The 22830-nt window shown below is 36.9% G+C and overlaps 1 long non-coding RNA gene across 1 annotated transcript in view; it reads right to left on the bottom strand.

Annotated features, from left to right (window-relative positions):
* LOC110259278 overlaps positions 19924-22830 on the bottom strand; it is a 168739-nt gene continuing 165832 nt past the window's right edge. The window contains exon 4 of the long non-coding RNA XR_002341503.1: positions 19924-20367. This is a non-coding gene — a long non-coding RNA (uncharacterized LOC110259278). The remainder of the gene's footprint in view (positions 20368-22830) is intronic.

A 22830-nucleotide genomic window follows, 5' to 3' on the forward strand; every position in this document is an offset into this window, starting at 1 on the left:
CAGGAGATGTAGGTGAAGCCCTGAAAGTATCTGTCTTGGCATCTTACCCTTATTTTAGAAAGGAAAGAGAAAACGGAAAGTCAGTGTGTTTAGTATCTTTGACCAAGGCCTGGGAGTCTGCCCCAGGGTTATTTGGCTCCAAAGCCCAAGCTTTTTCCAACACCATAGTTGAATTCAATTGTTCCTTCACCTGAGTTGCCATTCCTATTTTCTGTTACTCAGGCATTCTCTGCCACTCTCTGTAAATGGTAACCACGGGTAGCAAACGTCATACTGATGGATTCCACAAAACCCTACGGAAGATTTTCTAGCTTGGCCTGTGCCAACCTTTACTGACATGAGCAGTTTCTGTCATCCAGTGCTTCAGGAACACAGTGTTACATTAACCAGAACCGACTGAAGACTCTAGTAGGCTCCACAGAGTGTTGTACAATAGAATAGTCCATTATCAACAGTTTCAGGTTTAAAGAACCTCCAAAGATTATATGGAAAAAAGTGTCGTGGAGAGAAAAGTGCAGTCTTAGAAAAACTGCAGAGGTGAATTTTGGAAAATGCCATACATTTGGGAGAATCATGGCAAAATACCCAGAAAAACAGTTGTTGTTGTTTTTTTCCTGCTTAGGTTTTGGTTCCATCCTAACCAATCCAAAATCTGAGACTTGATCAAAGCTGATTTTGTTCTTTTGCCACTAGTGCTCACTAGGGTTGGGCAGGTTTCTTTGTTTCTATATTTCCCATAGTTATGTCTCCATTTACAGCCTTTTTCTCTAGGCAATTTGGACATATCTCTGCTCATTTATTAATATCTTCATAAATGTAAAACCTAGGGCCCTATTTATCTAGTCATTGAAAGTCTATAAAACAGTAATGTGGAGTGTAAAATATTCAGTGATTCCAAAGGGAAGAAAATTCTATATTTGACCTTATTTCCATTGGTCCATTCATCAACGACTCAAACATACGATCAGCTTGATCATTGTACATAAATAAGGACCGAATCTCAAATGAGGGATTAAACTAAAATTACTTTAAAAGCAAGCACATCCAAGTCAATGTTTTATAAGACCTTGACTTGGATCATAATTTTGCTTGTCATCTTTTTCATAAAAGGAGATTTACACATCCTATGATAGCACTAACCTTTTCAAAAAATGGCAAGTACACTTCATATATTTAAGTAATTATGAATTATGACCCTTAAATTATGATATCAAAAAAATCAGAGAAAATGTAGGAAAATAGACCTCAAATGATAGCAGAAAGTGACTTTATCCTATTTTCAAGCTTTTTGTATTTAATTCAGTAATATTACCACATCTTACACTTTTGGTCAAGTGATTCTAATTTCCTTCTACTTTACAGGCCATAAGTAGGTGTATAAAAATTAGTTAAGTCAAATTTATTTACTGAGAATCTACTGTCTGCCAAATGTGACGTGCTTTGGGTGCATTAATGTTGTTTTGGAGATTAGGAGGGAAAGCACATAGTGTTCCATAAAACTCTCATTCATTCAGTCATTCAACAAACATCTACCAACTATCATCTCTGATACTGGGACGGAGGGGAGAATTATAATCATTGCTTTTCCTCCAAGAGCACAGGAGAGAAGGAAGCAGATGAACCCATATAACTGTGATTCAGCCCAGGAGGCGTTGCAATGGAAAGAAGTAAAGTCATGGCACAGAGGGAGAATGAATCCTCCTCAGTGATGCAATAGCTGGGTCTTGAAAGACAGAATGTGGCCATGTGAAGGGAAGACATAGAGCAAGTTACTTACACATTCAAGACAGAGGTAAATGTATGTGCAAAATTATGAAAGTATTTTAAAATGCACCTACAAGTGGATTAGCTGAATCTTGGTGTTGGACAAGGAGTCCCAGAAGACATAGTCTGTCATGCTAAAGGATTTGAACTCCATCCTACAAGGAATTGGGAACCATTACAGAGTTTCAAGCAGCAGACTTCTTAGACAACTTGATTTGCAATTTTAAAAGATCATTCTTGAAGTTTAATGAAGATGCAATAGGAAAGATGAAGAAGAGATTATGAGCCAGAGAGATGAGTTAAGAAACAATATATGGAGTTTCCTGGTGACCTATCAGTTAAAGATTCAGCATTGTCACTGCTGTGGCTCAGCTTCAATCCCTGGCCCAAGAACTTCTACATGCCATGGGTGTGACCAAAAACAACAACAAATAAGTACAAAATATAGCGAAAATCTAAACTAACTATAAAAACAATAAAGATGGCAAGTATCTCCTGAATATTCTTTATATGCCAAACTCCACACTAAGCATTCCAATGAATGATCTCACTGAATTCTTCTCATCCACTACACTGCTCTCCCCCTACAGTCTACATCTTCAACACGAGAGTTTTGTAGATGAGGAAACACAATGGAGGAAGTTAAGAAAACTGACCAAAGTCACACAGCTAGTAGCTGGTAGAGCCAAGAGTCAAGCCCAAGGAAACATTTGAAAGATGGTTAAGAGGTGTAATGGGAGGAGATGAATAACTGATTAGATGAAGGAGATGAGAATGGGGAGCCACAGAGAGCAGTCTCCAACTGTTCACTCCCCCTTTTCCCTATTATACCAAGACTACTGGGGCTGTGGGGGAAGGGCAGCCATTATTATGCACAGGAAGGCAACCCACAGCCTGCAGTAGTTATGACTTCCTTCAGATGCCCTATGTGATCAGGAGGAAATAACTGCACACCCAGGCTCTGAATTCCAAGTGCCATAGAATCTGTGGGAAACCTGCGACTCTCTTGGCAGTGATAACTCCTATCTTCCTCCCAGAAGCATCCTCATTCTGGAAGAAGCAGCGAGAGACCACATAAAAATTTTGTCCACAAACGCACTGAATCTGTAGGCTCAGTGAGAGATTCCTACCATTATTTGAAAAACTGACAGATGAAAATTATTCTAGCAAATTGAAGATGCCACACACCCATGATTGGAATGGTTTATATTTCACATCCTCTGTGTAATTTATATCCCCACACTCTTTACAGAATTAAAGGCTAAATAAAGGAGGAACATGTGGTATAAATTAGGAAAACTCAATAGTGCCATCGCAATGAATAAATTTAAACCCTCTAGCAGTAGTATGTACATATGTTTTATGTCCATATATACTAAGTTACTGTGGGGGATTTTATGTCTACATATTTTTAATAAATACTTTCTGTAAGAGTAGAGAATGTGCAATCAATTGGCAAGTGCTATTGAGGTCAATTTAACTCACACACTGAAGGAAAATTAAAACATTAATGGACAGTTCCTCTTCTCTGTAAACCCATGTCATCTATGCAAAAACTTAAAATTTCACTCATAAAGCTAGCCTTAATTTACAAGGTGATTTCCTCTCTTGGTATAATAATAAATTATTTTTCAATATAAAGTATTTATTTTTTTCTGTTTTACAGCCATACCTACAGCATGTGGAAGTTTCCAGGTTAGGAGTAGAATTGGAACTGCAGCTGAGGTCTTTGCCACAGCCACGGCACCACTGGACCTGAGCTGCATCTGTGACCTAGGCTGCAGCTCATGGCAATGCTGGATCCTTAACCCACAGAGCAAGGCCAGGGATTGAAACTGCATCCTCTTGGAGACTATGTCGGGTTCTTAACCTGCTGAGCCACAGTGGGAACACCTAAAATGAAATTTTAAAAGTCATACTCTTTCTAAACCATTACCAATATGTTTCTTCAGGGACGTTACTCAGCTACAGAGTCGCAAAATATTAGAATTACAAGGGACCATAGAAAATATCCTGCATACACCTTCCAAATTAAGTTATGTGAAAGGGCTCCATAAGATTTTTTTTCCATGAATAAGGGCTACCCTTGTCAGATGTGGGAAATTGAGTTATACCAAGATCAACATAATTCTTTATCAAAGCCATACTTATTATACTAGTTTTAATATGCTAATGAGCAAGGTAAATTTCCAAGAGGATTCTAATATATCCAATATTTTTTTCTAAATTTATTTTAACATGGAACTTTCATTTGAGGAATAATTTTCAATATCAGTGTTTTCAGAGCACAGTACTGATAACTAATCTAATTCTGTTTCCTCACTGTACACATTACACTGAGGTACAGAAAGGATTAGTGAGGCTTCTATGGGTAATGATATTCAATAGTGATAGAGCCAGGTCAAGAAACCTGTTTTCTAAATACTTCATCCAATGCTGATATTTTTCTGCTTTGATTTCACCTTTCATATGCTTAACTTTGCACTTTTTTCTCTTGAGCACATTATATAGGTATTTAAATGACAAAGGTTGAGTTAGCCATCACTACAATGAGGAAACACCAACGATAGCTACTATTATTGAGTGCCCACCACATGCCACATAGAATCCAAGGACTCCAGCTTCCTGGTTTTCTTCCTCACAATAAAACTGCACACTACTGATGTACATAGTATTCTCTCCCCTTTATAGTTAAGGAAAGTGCTTCAAAGACATTCATAACTGGTCGCATGGCTTAAAGATCTGGCCAACTCAAATCCCCAGCTTTCTGCACTTGACCATGCCACCTTTCATGTCAGAAAAAGTAATGCTCTCCAAAGAACTCATCATGAAGCTGCTTCCCAGACTAAATTCTGCAGAAGTGAAAAGTGAGTGTGCTTTCTGAAACAGCCCTTCTCTCTTTCACTGCAGATACTTGGAATCCATCTCATATTAACTTTTCCACAATATGAAAAACCCTTTGCATCAGACCACTTTTGTGCTCTACTAGATTTCTGGTTTTGAAACCTAATGGCCCAAGATATTTTGCAATTGAAAATGTTAAAAAATGATCACTGAAGCATATTCTAATCATTATATTCTACAAAAAGTAGCCAAGATATTCCAGGTAAAATTCCAGCTAAAGCTACCCAAAGTGACTTTAGCTAAAGTACCTAATGTAACTGAAATATAGTCTAATCAATACCAAAAAAGTATATTAGAGTTTTAACAGAGAGAGCCAATTTGATTTAGTTCTACCTTAGATGAAGAATCCACTTATCCAAGATTTCCTAATAGAGTCAAATTAATTCAGCACGGTTCCTCCAAATAGCATTTATGCCTATAAAAACCACAGCATTAGAATGAAAAATATTATAATCCAGGTCAAAATCAAACTCTCACTTATCTAACTACATATAAGAAAGTAACAGATTTAGATCACACGTTACAACCAACCAATAATATTAGTAACAATGGCTTTCAAAAATTAGCTAATTGAGGCACCAAAACATAGCAAATATTTTCCCGTCAGTCTGCTTTGAAATCAGATAAAAATAAAGAAATGATCTCTTACTCTCTTCACTGACGAACTCTAAAGAGAGGAATGCTAAGGTCCTGAAACATCCATTAGATAATAAATAGAAATACTTTGCTGACTCTTGCTATGTTGTTTCCAAGTTACAGCCTTATTAATATTAAGCCTGATCCCAGCAGCAAGGGCATGGACATGACTGACACCAATAGTACTAAAAATATTACCCATTGAGAATTGTCAATTCTTCTTGCTTGTGGCAGCTTGAGGAGATCCCCTGACAGTGATTCATGGCTTGAAACTCAGAACCATCTGCTCTCTTGGAGAGTTCCTCAGCCAAGGTGAAGAGGGGAGTTCTCACAGCTGTATTCTCTTTCCTTCTAAAGTCTATGGAAAAGCATCCAACAAACCACAAAAATCTGGCACTAATTTGAATATGGCAAACATTACCCTCCATATGTTCTTGTTTCAATGGACTCTTTTTACAGTAACCATCTCATTTGATACCATTCCTGCCTCTCTTCACATCATGAAATTGTCAATTTTTCTCACTCTATAAACTTCCTAATATCCTTTGCATTCTGGGCAGTTCAGTTATTGGTTTATATCTATTTTGATGAAAAGTACTTCTATTGATAAAATTTCAGGGTTTAACTGAGTCTTGAGTTAAATTACTTATTTTATATTTAAGTAAGCCAAGGCAAGGTGTGTAGTTGATCATCCTAAAATCATATAGCTTATCAATGAAAGAATTAGGACTTGACCATTTGTCACCCAAAACCCTGCCCAGAATTTACTATTTTATCCAAGAGAAACTTCAGTGTCTTTGATAGTCTCACTTAGATTGCTCAATGAGGAATAGTTTTTGGTTAATTTATTTCCTAACAAATCACAGAAAAAATGTCAGATGGACCAAATAATCTGAATTTTTATCAAACCAATATGTAAAGAAATATATATAATAAAAATTCATGTTTCATATATAAAAAAGGAAATTTTGGAGTTCCCGCCATGGCTCAGTGTTTAACGAACCCGACTAGCATCCATGAGGATGTGAATTCGATCCCTGCCTTGCTCAGTGGGTTAAGGATCTAGCACTGCCATGGCTGTGGCATAGGCTGGGAGCTACAGCTCTGATTCAACCCCTAGCCTGGGAACCTCCATATACCATTGGTATGGCCCTAAAAAGACAAAACACAAAAAAATTAAAATAAGAAAATAAAAAAGGAAACTTTGACAATTAAAGGTAAAATTTAGTTTTATATATCTTCACCTCATATTCAAAATGTGATTCCAAATAAGTGTCTAAGAAATCCAGCACATGTAAATTAGATGGTTATATCATGAGGACAAGTCTATTGATATCTACAGATACTAAGTAAACTAACATAGGATTCAAACGCCTGTAACTAAATAATGGGTATGGTTAAACCTCAATCTCTTAAGTTTGAGTAAGTAGAGGATATTTCACTTTTGAGAGAGTGGATTTGGAGCTACTACCAGCAGATATGCAGATTAAGCAACTCAAGTAATCATTTTCATAAGCCACATACAAGAATCTATAGCTGGAGTTCCTGGTCATGGTTCAGCAGAAATGAATCTGACTAGTAACCAAGGAGTGATCCTTGGCCTCACTCAGTAGGTTAGGATCTGGTGTTGCCATGCGCTGTGGTGTGGCGGCAGATGCAGCTCAGATCCCACATTGCTGTGGCTGTGGCATAGGCCAGCAGCTACAGCTTGGATTCAACCCCTAGCTGGGAACCTCCATATGCCGTGGGGTACAGCCCTAAAAATACAAAAGACAAAAACAAAACAACAACAACAACAACAACAAACAAACAAAAAAAGGAAGCTATAGCTACCAAGGGTATGCCTTCTTCATGGTAGATAAGAAACTCAGAAGGTCTGGTGGAAACTTGCCAGGGCTCAAAACTGATACACTTTCTTCTTCCACATCCCACTGACCCAAGTAAGTCTGCAGCCCAGAGCAATATCAGTGGGGTGAATTAAACCATGAAAATGGACAGGAAAGAAGAAAGAATCATGAGCAAATAATTTACCCCATCACTTGTGCAGGGATAGCAGCTGTTCTAGCAGAACCGTGAAAGCAAAAGCCACATTTGAATGTGTTTCAGAAAGAATGGGAGGGGAAGGTGCCAGAAATTTTTTCAAGGAGTTTGTCCTAAAAGACAACAAAGAATGAAGGTAGCAGGAAATGTTAATAATTTTGTTTGGAAGAGTATCCTATTGTTTTATACAATGGAAAAAAAAAAAGATTAGCTGTTTCTGTACTGAGAGAAATTATCCTAAAGATACTGAAAACTAATTATTTAGGAGAGATGATGCAGGAATTTCTCATGTGATGTTCCTGACTAAGCAAAAAAGTAAGAGGACTGGCAGTAAAGAGATAGGGTAGTCATAGAAGAAAGAATGGGAATTTTATCTATAATAGGAAGAACAAAATATGTTCCAGTACAGGCAGATTCAAAGGAGTGATGAAAACTCATGGAAGTTCTCTTCCAATTGCTTCAGTTTTCTCAGTGAAATAGAACCAGAGGTCATTAGCTGAGAGTAACAGAAATAGAACCAGAGGTCATTAGCTGAGAATAATGAGATACAAAATGTTGAAGCTTTGAGCAAGCAAGAAAGGACACAAAAGTTTCATCCTAAAGAACTGGCAAATGAAAGAACAGAGAAATCTTAATAGTAAAGAATTATAAATAACCTAAATACACATATAGAAGTGATTGTTGGAATAAAAATTAGAAGTGGTTTTGGCTCTAGAATGTAAAGAGCTTGAAACTTGTCACTCCCAGCCTTAAGACAAGAAATAATTGAACAAATCAAAATTCAACAACTTTTCTTGGACTCATCAGAGAACTGAGGCCATTGGGAAAACTGAAACCCCAATGTCTGGAGAGACAGGCAATACAAAGAGTCACAGTATTCTATAAACATTAAGTGTCCATAAACTTTAAACCAGGTCTATCTGCTGACAGAAACACTTAAATGATAGTTCTGACAAACTGCTGGAAATCAAGTGTAGACTATTTTGAGAATGAGAACCTTTAGGGGCTAATATTACAGATTCCCACACATTCAGAATTTTACCTCCAGGGACCCCACAGTTTTTCACAGTAAAATTTGAAGAAAAATTCCCTTGTGTTTATGGCACAAGAAAAAGTGACCATTTTGATATATGCCCAGAGCATTCACTATAATAAAGGCCTACTCTTTAAGGCAAGAGACTTTACAAAATCCTCCTATAATCTGGGGAAAGGGCAATTATTCAACTCAGTTTCCTCTAGCCTTCCTGTCTCACTTAATTGGGGGGAAAAAAGTTAAATACTTGTGAAGGTCGTAGCCCAGGGTCACAAGCCCATTAAAAGACTGAGATTTAATCACAGTTTTACATAATTCTTCTTCTTCTTCTGTGCACTTTACCAAACATAGAAACAGATCTTCAGTATAATAAGAGCAGAATACAGCTGAATGGACTACAATACAGACTCTGCCTACGTGTTCTTAGACAAACCTGAAGACAAGTAAAAGAAAACAATGACACCAGAGAAAACAGAAGTGTTTGGCACTTACAGTAGCAAACATTAAACACAGCCCAACTCCAAGTCAGATTAATATAAAACCTCACACTAAAGGCCTATTTTCCAGAGATCCTATTACTCAATACATCATGTCCGGCTTTCAACAAAAATTACCAGTTATAATAAAAGACAAGGAAAAACAAAATCTGAGGAAACAAAGTGTGTATCAGAAACAGTATCAGATATGATTCAGATTTTGGAATCATCAACTGGAGAATTTTAAATCACAATGATTAAGAGCTCTCATGGAAAAAGGAGACAACATGCAAAATAGATGGGTAATATATGCAAAAAAACAGAAACTTCAAGAAAGACTCTAAAGAAATGTTCAAAATCAAACAGACTGCAACATAAATGAAGAATATCCTTAATGGGCTTCATCACTAGACTGCATATGGCCAAATAAAGAATCAGTGAACTTGAAGATACAGCAACAGATGTTCCTCAAACTGAAATGCAAAGAGAAAAAAGAATGAGAAAGAATATCAAAGAGACATGAAAAATTTAAGATGGAGTAACATATACCAATCGGAATACCAGAAGGTAAAGAATTGATTTAATAGATAATTGTTTTATCAAATAAATAATAACAACAACTGGGTGATTATAGAATACGGATAAGTTAAAAATGGCATGTATCTGTACTTTTCTTTTGATGGCTGAATAGTATTCCATTGTATGCACATACTACAGTTTGTTTATCCATTCACTAATTTTTAAACATTTGAGTTGTTCTCATCTTTTGACTATTGTAAATAACACTGCTATGAACACACATGTACATGTATTTGTTTGAACATATGTTTTCAAATCTTTGGTATATATACCTAAGTCATGAGAAAAAAATTATAAATAATCTGTTACAAGATACTTGCACTACATTTGAAGCAGAGTAGTGTTATTTGAAAGTGAACTTAGGTTAGCTGTGAATGTATGTTGCAAACTCTACTGCAATGATTAAAACAGTAATTGATATAGTAAGAAAGGAGAGAAAATGGGATCCTATAAAATGCTTAGTCAAAACTAGATACAGCAGAAAAAAAAAAACAGAAGATTATAAAAACAAAAAGAAGAGAGTTCCTGCTGTGGCACATGGGTTAAGGATCCAGCATTGCCACAACTGTGGCATAGGTCACAGCTGCTGCTTGGATTCAACCCCTGGCCCAGGAAATTCCATATGCTGCAGGTACAGACAAAAAAAAAAAAAAAAGAAAAGAAAAGAAAGAGAGAAACAAAGAACAAAGGCAACATAGAAAACAATCACAAATGCAGTACATATTGATCCAACTATATCAATAATAACTTTAAATATGAATAGTCTAAATAAAATACAATCCCTTAAAAGACAGGGATTGTCAGAATAGGTTAAAATAATAAGACTCAACTATATAGTCTTTATACGGTCATAAATGGTTAAAAGTAAAGGGAAAGTTTAACTAATTCCTGAAAAAGTTAAACATAGAATCACAAAATGACTCAGCAATTTCACTTTGCCTTGGTCCTTAGGGTGGCATTCAGTATTATGCCAGAGACTGTATGGCTTATAAATACTAGAAATTTATTTCATACAGTTCTGGAGCCTGGGCAGTCCAGTCTGGTGCCTGGGAAAATCAAGATGTCATCAGATTCAGAGTCTGGTGAGGACCTACTTCCTAGTTTATAGATGGTTGTCTTTTTGCTGTGTCCTCAACTGGTTGAAGGAACAAAGTTGCTTTCTGGGGCTTCTTTTCTAAGGGCACGAATTCCTTTCATGAGGGTTCTGTGCTCATGATCTAGTCACTTGCCAAAGGGTCCACCTCCACATAAGATCACATTGGATACTGGATCTCAATATGAATTTGGGGAGGTCACAAACAAAACACTCCTAAGTATATACTCCAAAGAATTGAAAACATGTACTCAAAGAAATGTATGCACATACATGTTCACAGCAGCATTATTCACAATAGTCTAAAGGTTGATGGATAAATTGTGATATATACATAAAGTAGAATATCATTCAGCCACAGAAAGGAATGAAGAACTGATATGCACTACATTGTTGGAGAATCTTAAAAACATGCAATCTGAAAGAATCTGGAGATAAAAGGTCAAAGATTTTGTAATTCCATTTATCCAAAATAGGTAAATCTATAAATACAGAAAACAGACTGGTGGTTGCCAGGGGATAGGGAAATAGGAATAATGATGGGGTAACTGCTTAACAGACGGGGCTTCCTTTGTGGTGATGAAAACATTTTGGAATTAAATGGTGGCGGTTGCACAATATTGTGGATGTACTGAATGTCACTGAACCGTTCACATTAAAATGGCTAAGTGTGTGAATTTCACCTCATTTTTTTAAAAACAGACATATTAGTACAAAAGAAGTGAAGGCATGGATAAAGGTATACCTTGCTAAAACTAGTCAAAAGAAAGTTTGAGCAGCTATGTAAATTTCAAAGTAGACCTCAGACAACAAAATTTTCAGGGTTAAAGAGGGGTATTACCTAATAATAAAGTTGTCAGTTCTCCCAGAAGACTTAAAGATCTTTAATGCGTGTGCATCTAACCAAAGCGTGTCAAGATACATGAGGCAAAAACTGATAGAACCTCAAGGAGAAATAGATAAATCCACTATCAGAGTTAGCGACTTCAACATCGTTTTTTTTTAAAGTAATTAATAAATGCAGCAAGCAGAAAATCAGTAAGGATATAGCTGAATGAACAGCACCATCAATTAATTTGTTCTAATTGACATTTATAAAATAATTCATATTTTATAAAATGAACAATTTTATAATTGAATATAACAGCAGAAGGAGGGAAGGGTGGGAGGGAGGAACAAGGAAATCATTCAAGGCTCATGATACCATTTCTGGCATTTTCAAATTAACATTTAAAGTGTTAAATATTCCAGAGTTATCCCAAAGCTCCACAATGTGAAACAGAGATAATAATACCTGTATAAGAGAGAATGAATTTTTCCAATCTTCTTGTTTCCAGGGGAAGCTTACACTTCCATAAAGAAGCTATTGATATAACACTGCCAGAGTTCCTCTCCATTCCACACTCTCCTCATCAAAGAGGAGTGACTCAGTGATTCCTAAGCCTATCCTTGGATACAAGGCTATTAAGCCTGGTTCGGTAAATCTAATTATTTAACAAAAGAAGAAACTCATTTGACCAAAGATCAAATGTCATGAGGCCTGATTCAGCTCTATGGACAAAATTTGTATTTCAAGGTCCTTCAATCAATCTGATAACTGTTCAGGTGTCAATAGGCTCAGAACACTTAGGGAAGAATGGTGTGATTTACCAGCCCCTCAAGTCTCCAACAGCTACCCAACAAGGTTGTAAGGAAAGTGAAGTTAGATGGGATTTATGAAACACCAGGCGCATATTTGAATTGCAGATTAAGAGAAGGGTGTGTTGAAGTGAATTCTGTAACTAATAAGCGATGACATCTTAATTGCTAGTATTTTCAGCTATCTAGAGTCAACGCTTCAGAATACTGAGGATGTACTCTATTAACAAACTTTAAGTCACAGAGATTACTTAACCTGAAGTAAATGTAAAAAAAAGCAACCACATTTTGTTTTGTTTCACTTACGGACTTAAGAGAGGAACCAAAAAAAAAAAAAAAAATTAGAAAAACAACTTCATTTATTGCCCCTGCCATCTTCTAAACTAAGCAATGGTCTCTCTCAGTCATAACTTTTTTGATGAACTATCTTTGTGTAAAAAGAAAAAGCTTTTAGAAATAACCTCTATTGTATTTACGATCCTCAGTGTGAAAGGTAAACTTGAGGATTATGGTAATGCCTAAGGAAATTCTCCACAGCAGTAAATGAAAAGTCTCCATGAAGTTTCAAGAGTTCAGTGTTGGCAGGACTCCTCAAAAGATGACCAGAGAAACTTGTTCATGAAGCACAGTTTATTAGCTTTCTTGTAAAAGAAAAACACTGGACAGAATCTTAGAAGTTTCTCAAAAGGAAGGAATTAGTAAGTGGTATTTACATGGTTTCAGGTCATGGGCCAAAGGATTTTAGGTGAGACGTTCACAGGAGGAAAATGTTAGGCTTGTGTAGAACTGATGATAATAACGTTGGACTGATGAGCATATCCAAGTGAGATTGCTGAGTTTTGTTAAAATTATTCACTTCATTCAAGTCCTTGTCTTCCAAAAGCAAGTAATTCCTGCAAGAAGCAACTAAAGTTTTTTTTTTTCCTTCCTGGTCCCAGTATTGGTTTCACATGGGGGAGGAAAGTGTGACTGGATTCAGTAGCATTTAACACATGGCTTAATAGAGGAAATGTTGGTATCTCCTGAAATCTGCAGGTAGGACGGGTGGGCAGATGAGGTGGAGAGAACCCAAGTATAAAAATTTAAGGCATGCTGGATTTACAAAATGGGGCAGCTTCGTGGGCAATTCCTAGCCACCCCAAATTTTCCCAAGGGGCATCAGGCATTCTGTTCATTCTCTGAAAGGCCTGCAGTAGGCTGAATATTGATTACCAAAAATATTTAGGTCTTAACCCCTGGAACTTGCAAATGTTACCTCATACATGGAAAGACACTTTGCAGATGTGATTAAGTTGAGAATCTTGAGATGGGGACATTTTCCTGGATTATCTGATGGGTTCAATATGTGATCCATGGGTCCTTTTAAAAACAAGGCAGAGGGAAATTGACTAGGAAGGCGGAAGGCATGTGATAACTGAAGCAAGATGTTATGTGGATGGCAGAGGGAGATTAACTAGGAAGGCGGAAGGCATGTGATAACTGAAGCAAGATGTTATCTGGATGGCTTTTGAAGATAGTGGAAAAGCCCACATGCAGCTGGAGAAGTTAGCAAAGGTAAGGAGACTGATTCTACCCTAGAGCCTCCGGGGACCCATTGATTGTGAGCAAATGAAACTGACCTTGAACATTTCTGACCTCCAGATTAAGAGAATAAATATTTGTTATTTAATGCTACCCTGCTACCAAGTTTGTGGTCATTTCTTAGAGCAGCAATAAAAAATAAACACAGAACCCACTGCTGATAATAGGTGAACGGCAAATAAATAGGAAAGACTCCATTCATCAAGCTAAGTCAAATGGTTATTTTTTTCTCTACCAGCTCACCTCACCTCCTACCTCTTTCTTATTTCTTTCTATTCTCTTGGCTCAAAATGAGGACTTAAAAGGAGAAATGTAAAAAGTAAATAAATAAATAAAAAGAAAGCCTCAGTGTTAGTTAAATCAAATAGTTTGTTCCTACAAAAGAACTCAGTTAATTGACTGGCTTCCTGAAACATAAGACACTAACTTTTATTAGTGGGAGTAGGCAACAGAGCCAGTGCCAGAGAGTCCCTGGCTAGTTACCTCCAGGAAGGTAGGCTGCAAGCTAGTCCTAAGAAGTTCATTCCCTGGGGCTACATCAGTGCCTGAAAAGGACATCTGCTTATATAACAGACATCATGCAGGAATTCATTTTTAGGGACAAATTAAATAGAGAATTTTTTTTTTCAAAATGTATGCCCTGGGAGTTCCCGTCGTGGTGCAGTGGTTAACGAATCCGACTAGGAACCATGAGGTTGCGGGTTCGGTCCCTGCCCTTGCTCAGTGGGTTAACGATCCGGCGTTGCCGTGAGCTGTGGTGTAGGTTGCAGATGCGGCTCGGATCCCGCGTTGCTGTGGCTCTGGCGTAGGCCGGTGGCTACAGCTCCGATTCAACCCCTAGCCTGGGAACCTCCATATGCCGCGGGAGCGGCCCAAGAAATAGCAACAACAACAACAACAAAAAGACAAAAGACAAAAAAAAAAAAAAAAAAAAAAATGTATGCCCTATGATGCCCTACTCTTGCTCCTTTTTCATTGTTTTTGGAGGTAACCCCTTTCCTCTCAGAGATTCATTTCAAAAAGACATGGAACAATAAAAAATAAACAGCTTTTTCCTACATTCCTTATCTTACAAAGTTGAGACGTTTCTCTGACAATCGTCTCCTCTTGAAAATCTATCCAGTTAAAAATAAAGTAATTTTTACCTCACATTTATGATGCCAACACCCATATTGGTGATGTGTTGGTAGGCCAGCTCTCTGGAAAAATGATGGAGGAGGAGGAGGAAGAGGACCTCTGATTCATAGCAAATTCCAGTTTGCTGATGTAAATACTCCTCCCATGACCAATTTCAAGTTATTAATAGGTTAGCACCCAACTCATGAAATTCCTGAATGTTTATTAGCCAGCCCTTCTGGGCTAGTCAGTTCTAGCACACTACTGCAAAATGTTAAACCATTGACAGTACTAAGGTTGGTCTGTCTCAGTTGCTTTTGGGATATCAGAAGACAAAGCAAAAAGTGAGAAAAAAATGTTAGTGAACTATAAAATGCATCTTTATTTTTGGTTTAGTGTTTTCCAAAATAAACAGAAAAAGAGAGAGCAAAGTCCCTGAAAAAAAAAACTTGAGAAACAACAACTTTAATTACCCTATTTAGACTAACCTCTGTCTATGATCCAAGAATCTAATGCATCACCTATCCTAACAAGAAATTAAAGAACTAGAAGAGAGAATGAAATATAAATAATTAAGAGGATTTGAGGAAGTTGAGTCCTAATTTATCACAAAGTGAAAAAGAGTCCTGTTAGGATGTACTGAGAAAGAACTCAGATGGCACAAACTGCTGTTTCATCTATTTCACTTTCACTGCTAAGAGATTCTAATTCTCCTTGGAAAAAACCTATAGCTCCCTTGGACAGAATCAAATCCCTATCCTCCAAGGATGGGAAGGGGCATTTATATCTCATAGTCCCTTCTTTCCTCTTGGGACAAGACTGTCATCTCTGGTGTTCACCTTCCTGTGCCTGAACTGACCCTTTCCCTAAATCTCAATGTCATAGTTGGCTGAGCTTTTGCATTTAAACCAGACTTCACTAATGATCTAGGCTAACAGGGACAATTCCAGAAAAGCAAATACACCTAACCGATCTAACATTAAGATGATTCTTCTCCCAGGAGCCCCCTTAGCCCAGACCACCCTCATAAGGTCCAGCTCTATTTTGGCAGCAATCATCTTTCTCAGCGCATTCTTGAACATATCACAAATCCTTAGAGTCCAAATCCAAGGAAGGACTGCTCTCAAAGAAGTCTCTCTCTCCTGTTGGAGACCTTCCTTTCAAGTCTCTATCTTCTTTCTTAGGATCTGCCTCTTCCTAAGACAAGTGATATCAGAAACAGCTCCTTCTCTCTGGCAAGACTTCCCTGTATTCACAGGGCTAGTGGTTCAGACCCAGTTTCTGCCAAAGCAACCACATCAGAAAGCTGTTAGATGCCATCTTACTGTGCATCTCAAGGAGTCTATCAATGATTTTGATATCCTGTATGTTCTTTGTAGCTACTTCCTTTTGGAGATTCCTGCTCTACTTTTGGATGGTCTCCAAATGCTTTAAAACACACTTTTTAATGTGTTATCTAAGAAACCTCTCTCAGCCAGCCAACTATTTAGGAACAAGAGGATAATGCCTTGGTCGTGTTACTGTGGGAGTCGAATATTGGCAGCTGCCTTTATATCTTTGGTTTAATTCAGAATTTTGAAGTTCTAATAGTACAATTGAAAGCTAGAAACAGTGATGGGGTAGGTGGCAGGCTCCTATAAAGATTCAGAGAAAGCTCTCCATTTTCAATTTATATTTCAAAGAAAAAATGACTTGGGAATTGGTTTAGGGTAGGGGTAGAGGATTACAGATTCATTTTTTTTTTTTTTTAAATTATAGAAGTTCTTTGGAGATGCTCTTCTGGAGTAATATTAAGTGAATTCGATCCTATTTTTATACAATTCATTTAAAAAAGTAAAATATCAATTCCAACTTCAACTAAAGGAACAATATTAGAATCATCATCCCAAGAAGGAATTTATAGAAGGATGGAAGAAGCATAAGAATCATAAGAAAAAAAATAAGTCTTTTCAAAGCTAAGGAGGAAAAGCAGTGTCAGGGCCAAGGAAGATAAGTAATATATGTATAAACTCGGGAACTCCACTGGTAAATTAAGGGGTACAATATGATTATTCCAATTCAGGCATCATTTCTTTCTTTCTTTTTTTTTTTTTACATTCTATTTTCTTGCCTCTTTATTTTTTAAATGATATTTTATTTTTATTAGAGTATAGTTGATTGAAAGTGTTGTGTCAATTTCTGCTGTACAGCATAGTGACCCAGTCATTCATATATATACATTCTTTTTCTCATACTATCTTCCATCACATTCTAGCCCAAGAGATTGGATATAGTTCCCTGCATTGTACAGTAGGACCTCATTGCTTATCCATTCTAAATGTAATAGTTTGCGTCTTCTTATATTTGTATTGTAGGACAGAGTGGAGAAATAGCTCGTCTCATCAATGTGAAACTTCTCAGAATTTCAGGAACCACAACCAAAGGTAATATTTTTATGGAATGTAAAAACCCTTGCTGCCCACACTCTCAAGGCTACAACTGCATTTGGCGTCACCAACTGCCAACTTGCATAGAAATCTACTCCTCTGCTGTTGCAAAAGAAGTTCTGCTTATTTTCCATCTGTATCTAGACTATCTCTTTGAAGTTGACCAAATTAAAATAAGGATACTGGCCACAATTCAAAACAGAACACACAACTTTTACATGTTTTTGCAATACGATGACATGCAATACTTGGTAAGGTCTTCGTGAGAGCATTCCCGAGGAAACTTTGTTAGAAGATCTGGACGGTCTCACTATGATTTAAAAGTAACATCCGTCTTTAATGCAGATACACCAAACCTGTCTTTTTGTCATTAAAACCTCCTTTAGACATTAAATGCATTGATTTATGCAATGCATCTAGTATTGTCTTGACCCCATAGTAAGTGTTGACTATAGGCCAGCACCTCTTATGTGAACTTTGGGGATAGAGGCTGGGATGTCTTGGGACAAATGATGTGCCGAGGAAGGAATCCTAAACTTTTCACATAAGGTTCATTTTACTCTAAGTTTCTTACAAGAGAAGTTACAAGGGAAACTATCTTGGCAGAATGGAGCAGTGATATACTTGCGTTTCCTAATGGCAGTTCTAGAACATTAGGTACAGTACGTAGTCTCATCCTCATTATGAGAACAACCTCCTGTAATCTTTCATCTGCCTAAAAAACCCACATTAGTGTGATGGCTGAATAATGTAATACTAAATCCTTTTGGCCAGTGGAACTCATTCTCACAGCTCTTAAATATTCGTTTCACACTCTATGGTTAAAAGTCAAAGTTAAGTTTTGATTTGAATGTTAATGGAAAGCTCTGTGAGTGTATGTGCATGTGTTTTAGATGGATCTATAGAGACAGATATATGTTAGATAGACAGATGGGCAACTATTTATCAGAGCAACCTTTCCAGGGTATCTGGCCTGGCACCCTGCCTTCAAATTGGTTAAATATTATTATCACTTGTTCTCATAGTTGAGACAACTAAAATTGATAGCTTTTTAACAGTTTTCCCAGGACAATAATTCTACTAGAAAGCTGTAGAAGAGCAGCACAAACCTAGATTTCCTGCTTCTTGATACAATTTGTTTTCATTATTAATAAATTTTATTTTCTGTATTTTTAAACATGTTTATTTTAAAATGGTATAAGTGCAGAAAAGTTGCAAAAGTAGTACAGAGAGTTCCCATATACCCTTCACCCAGCTTTCCCTGATGTTAACATCTTGCATAACCATCACACAATCATTAAAACCAAGAAATTAGCATTGGAACAACTCTATGAAATAAACCATAGATTCAATTAAATTTCCACTAATATCCTTTTCTGCTCTAGGATCCAGATCCAATTAGGATTCTACATTGTATTTGTTTTTCACTTCTCCTAAGTCCTTCTTTTGTATTTGACTGATATTTGACATATATATGTTTGGTATAGGTGTTTTTTATTGATTTATACAGCTGACTTAACAATATTAGTTTAAGGTGTACAGTATAATGATTCAATATTTTTATAGATTATACTCCATTTTAAGTTATTATGAATATTGGCTATATTGCCTCTCCTGGGTCTTTTCAATCTGTGCGATGCCAAAACTACTTAGTAAGAGAAATTTAATATCTTGAAGGGAATGATTATCAAACATAGTGCCGCAAAATGAGCTAATATCAATTAGTGATAATATCTTGGAATCTTCATATTCATTCTCATCTTATACTTCATAATGGCCATTACATTATGTCTTTTTTCTTTCTATACTCTCCAACTGCAACTATCTAAAATTTATGTGTCCCTTTTCCTTCCATAATTTGCCCATTTTTACAACTGAGAATATAAGATTTGGAAGCTCTGTTTCTATGTCAAAAGAAGGATCAGAATGGCCAACAGAGTAAAGAAGATCATTTACATAGTAAAGATCATTTACTATCTGTGTAACCACAAGGAAATCAATTAAGCTTTCTGAAACTAAAAGCAGAAACGCCTACTTCTTGGGGGTACTGTAAGGACTGAATGTGACGCTCAAAGCCCAGTGTTGGAAACATGATTATATTTCCCCCTCCCACTCAGCAGACTTGACAAGGTCTGGAGATGTTTGTGGCTGTCATAAATTTGAGCAGGTGCTACTGGCATTTGGTTGGATAGAGACCAGGGATGATGTTAAACATCCTACAATGCACAGGTCAGTTCCCCAGACCAAGTGATTCTCTGGCACAAATTTCAATAGGGCCAAGATTGAGAAGCTGTGTTCTAAAGAGTGAGATCCATTTTTCTGCATCCTGCTTTGGGACACAGTTAAATTGAAGTTTGTAGTGGAGCTAAACAGATTTCATCAAGTCCAAGTCCACTCAAATATCAACGAACCAAACTTTTTTTTTTTTGTCTTTTTAGGGCCACACATCTGCAGCATATGGAGGTTCTCAAGCTAGGGGTCAAATCGGAGCTACAGCTGCCAGCCTACACCACAGCCACAGCCATGCCAGATCCAAGCTGCATCACGACCTACACCACAGCTCATGGCAACGCTGGATCCTTGACCCATGGAGTGAGGCCAGGGATCGAACCTGCAACCTCATGGTTCCCAGTCGGATTTGTTTCTGCTGTGCCACGATAGGAACTCCCCAAAGTTTTATCTTTACACTTGAAAAATGAAGTAAAGAGTGGAAGCCCAAAGCTAAAAAGACTGTCGCTGGAAATCAACGTCTTAAGAGTTAACATTGTTCTGCCATATGTGTCTCTCCTCCCAGCTTTACCTGATCTCGGATCACAACCCAAAGAGGGAATGTATGCAAACCCTGCATGTTAACCTTTCCTTAAATTAAGGGCAGGAAATGTGAAATACTGCTTTCAACCTCACTTAACTGCATCAGAGAGTGGAGGGTAGAGGCTGGCCAATATGACACTTCCATCATACTTTTCATTTAAGAAATTCTCAAGACTGTCATTACCTTGTCCAGCTACCTTTCTTCAGGAATATCTGTTTGAAGCCCCATTCAGTTTTCTCCTTGCTAAAAAGCCATATCCTTTCAACTCTCTAGAAAAGAAATAACAAATAGGAAATTTGGTAATCAGAATCGAAAAGGCAGTTTCCACAGATTTAACGAAAGTGAAAGATGAAATATTTTCTCTGATTATTTTTGAATATGAAAGAACATCATGGGGAATGGGATGATAAAGAAAGCTATTTACCTTATTTTCTCTGCAGAATCATGTGGCAGCCCAAACAGCGCAGTGAATATTAAACCTGACAAATTGGGTTGTAACTAGGATGTTGGGTACCTTCAAATAAGTTAAATAGATAAAGATATTTATAGTCCCTGTGTGGCCAAGGGAAGAGTGTGACGTTATAGATTCTAAAACCAGTTAATCTTGCTTCTTCATGGAAGGTAGCAAGAGAAGGGCTTGACTATAAGTCAAAATCTCTGATCATAATGCTAATAACAATAATAACAGCAATGTATACAAATAATAACAGTACTAAGGATTTTTGAGAATTCAATATGCACCAAGCATTAGGCTCAGGCTATACACACCCTACCTCACTCCATTCGAATAGTAAGGGACTTAGTTACTTGTAATTGACCACGACCTATAGTTTAACAACAGGGAAACTGAGGCACAACGTCACAGAGCTGATAATTGGTGGATTTGGGACTGGAAACAATAGCTATTAGTATACATACTGTACAATAATGAGGAAAGCCTGTGTGCAATCAAACCACATTTATCTTTACTTCATGAATTTGATCAAAGCAAGACAAAGTTTGGGGCTAAGATTATGTATGCTTAGCAAACTACTTCCCCATAAGGAGTGCAAGGTAATTTACTTGTTCTTTCAACAAACATTTTCAAGCTCAAGTCACTGTCTTGGAACTAGAATTACAAAGATAGATAACATCATGGTCTTGAAAAACTTAGTGTGGTATGCATGAGTTTTTTTGAAAAATTTTAAAGTATACTTGCTTTACAATGTCTGCCAATTTCTGCTGTACGGCAAAATGATGCAGTCATACATACATATATACATTTTATATATGTATACACACACTTTCTTGTTCTCATATTATCTTCTATCATGTTCTATCACAAGTGATTTGATATAGTTCCCTGTGCTCTACAGCAGGATCTCATTGCTTATCATTCTGAATATAATAATTTGCATCTACCAACCCCAAACTCCCAGTCCATCACACTGGCTCTCCTTCCCCCTTCGCAACCACAGGTCTGTTCTCCATGATTGTGAGACCGCTTCTGTTACATAGACAGGTTCATCTGTGCCATATTTTAGATTCCACATGTAAGTGATACCATATTATATTTTCCTTTTTCTTTCTGACTTACTTTGATTAGTATGAGAATCTCTGGTTCCATCCATGTTGCTGCAAATGGCATTATTTTGTTCTTTTTATGGCTGAGTAGTATTCCATCGTGTATATGTACCACATCTTCTTAATACATTCATCTGTCGATGGACTTTGAGGTTCCATGTCTTGGCTACTGTGAACAGTGCTGCTATGAATATAGGGGTGCATGTATCTGTTTGAATGAAAGTTTTGTCCAGATGTATGCCCAGGAGTGGGATTACTGGATCATATGGTAGTTCTATATTTAGTTTTCTGATATACTTCCATTCTGTCTTCCATAGTGGTTGTACCAATTTACATTCCCACCGTAAAAGGGTTCCCTTTTCTCCACACCTTCTCCAGCATTTGTTATTCGTAGACTTATTAATGATAGCCATTCTAACTAGTGTGAGGTGGTATCTTATTGTAGTTTTGATTTACATGATATTTTTAAAAAAGAGCTGTTCCAAGAAGTTGGAGAGAGGGATGTTCCCTCTTTTACAGAAGTCTCCATACCGCTTAGAACAGTATGTTATTCATGATAAACAATGAATGAATGCGCAAGTGTGTAAATGAATGAATGATTAAGGGCAGCATACAAAACAGTCGTCAGCACATAGCTAGGATTCACATGCAAAAATGATAAAGTAAAAGCATTCAGACAGAGATAACAAAGGGAATTAATAGTATAAACAACACTAATTTATTAACTAATTGTGTATAAATGAGAGAAAATAATTTTCCTTCATAAAAAATAGAGCTTTTTTTGCAGAAAATTCAAACAATACAGGAAGATATGAAGAAGTTGAAAAAGCCACAGGGGACCACCTCTAAGTAATAAGGGTACCAATAAGTCTGAGTTAATCAATTTTCCTCATCCAATGTCCATTTATTAAAATTAGGCACAGTTTAATCGCTCTGTTGTCACTATGTTTTTTTCAGGGAGAGATTCATGTTTATTATATAGCTGAGAACAAAGATATTTCTTGGATCTCAGACCATACAATAAAGTACTAGAATAAACCAAAAAAATGAAAGAGCCAGTGTTTGGAAAAATCTTACATAGGGACTTGGATGAAAATAGATTAATTTTATTTTTTTTGTCATTTGCTTAGAAATAAAGAAAATAAAAACAGACCTCTGGCTGTGACTGG

This window comes from Sus scrofa, chromosome 2 (assembly GCF_000003025.6).
Source record: "Sus scrofa isolate TJ Tabasco breed Duroc chromosome 2, Sscrofa11.1, whole genome shotgun sequence".
NCBI lineage: Eukaryota > Metazoa > Chordata > Mammalia > Artiodactyla > Suidae > Sus > Sus scrofa.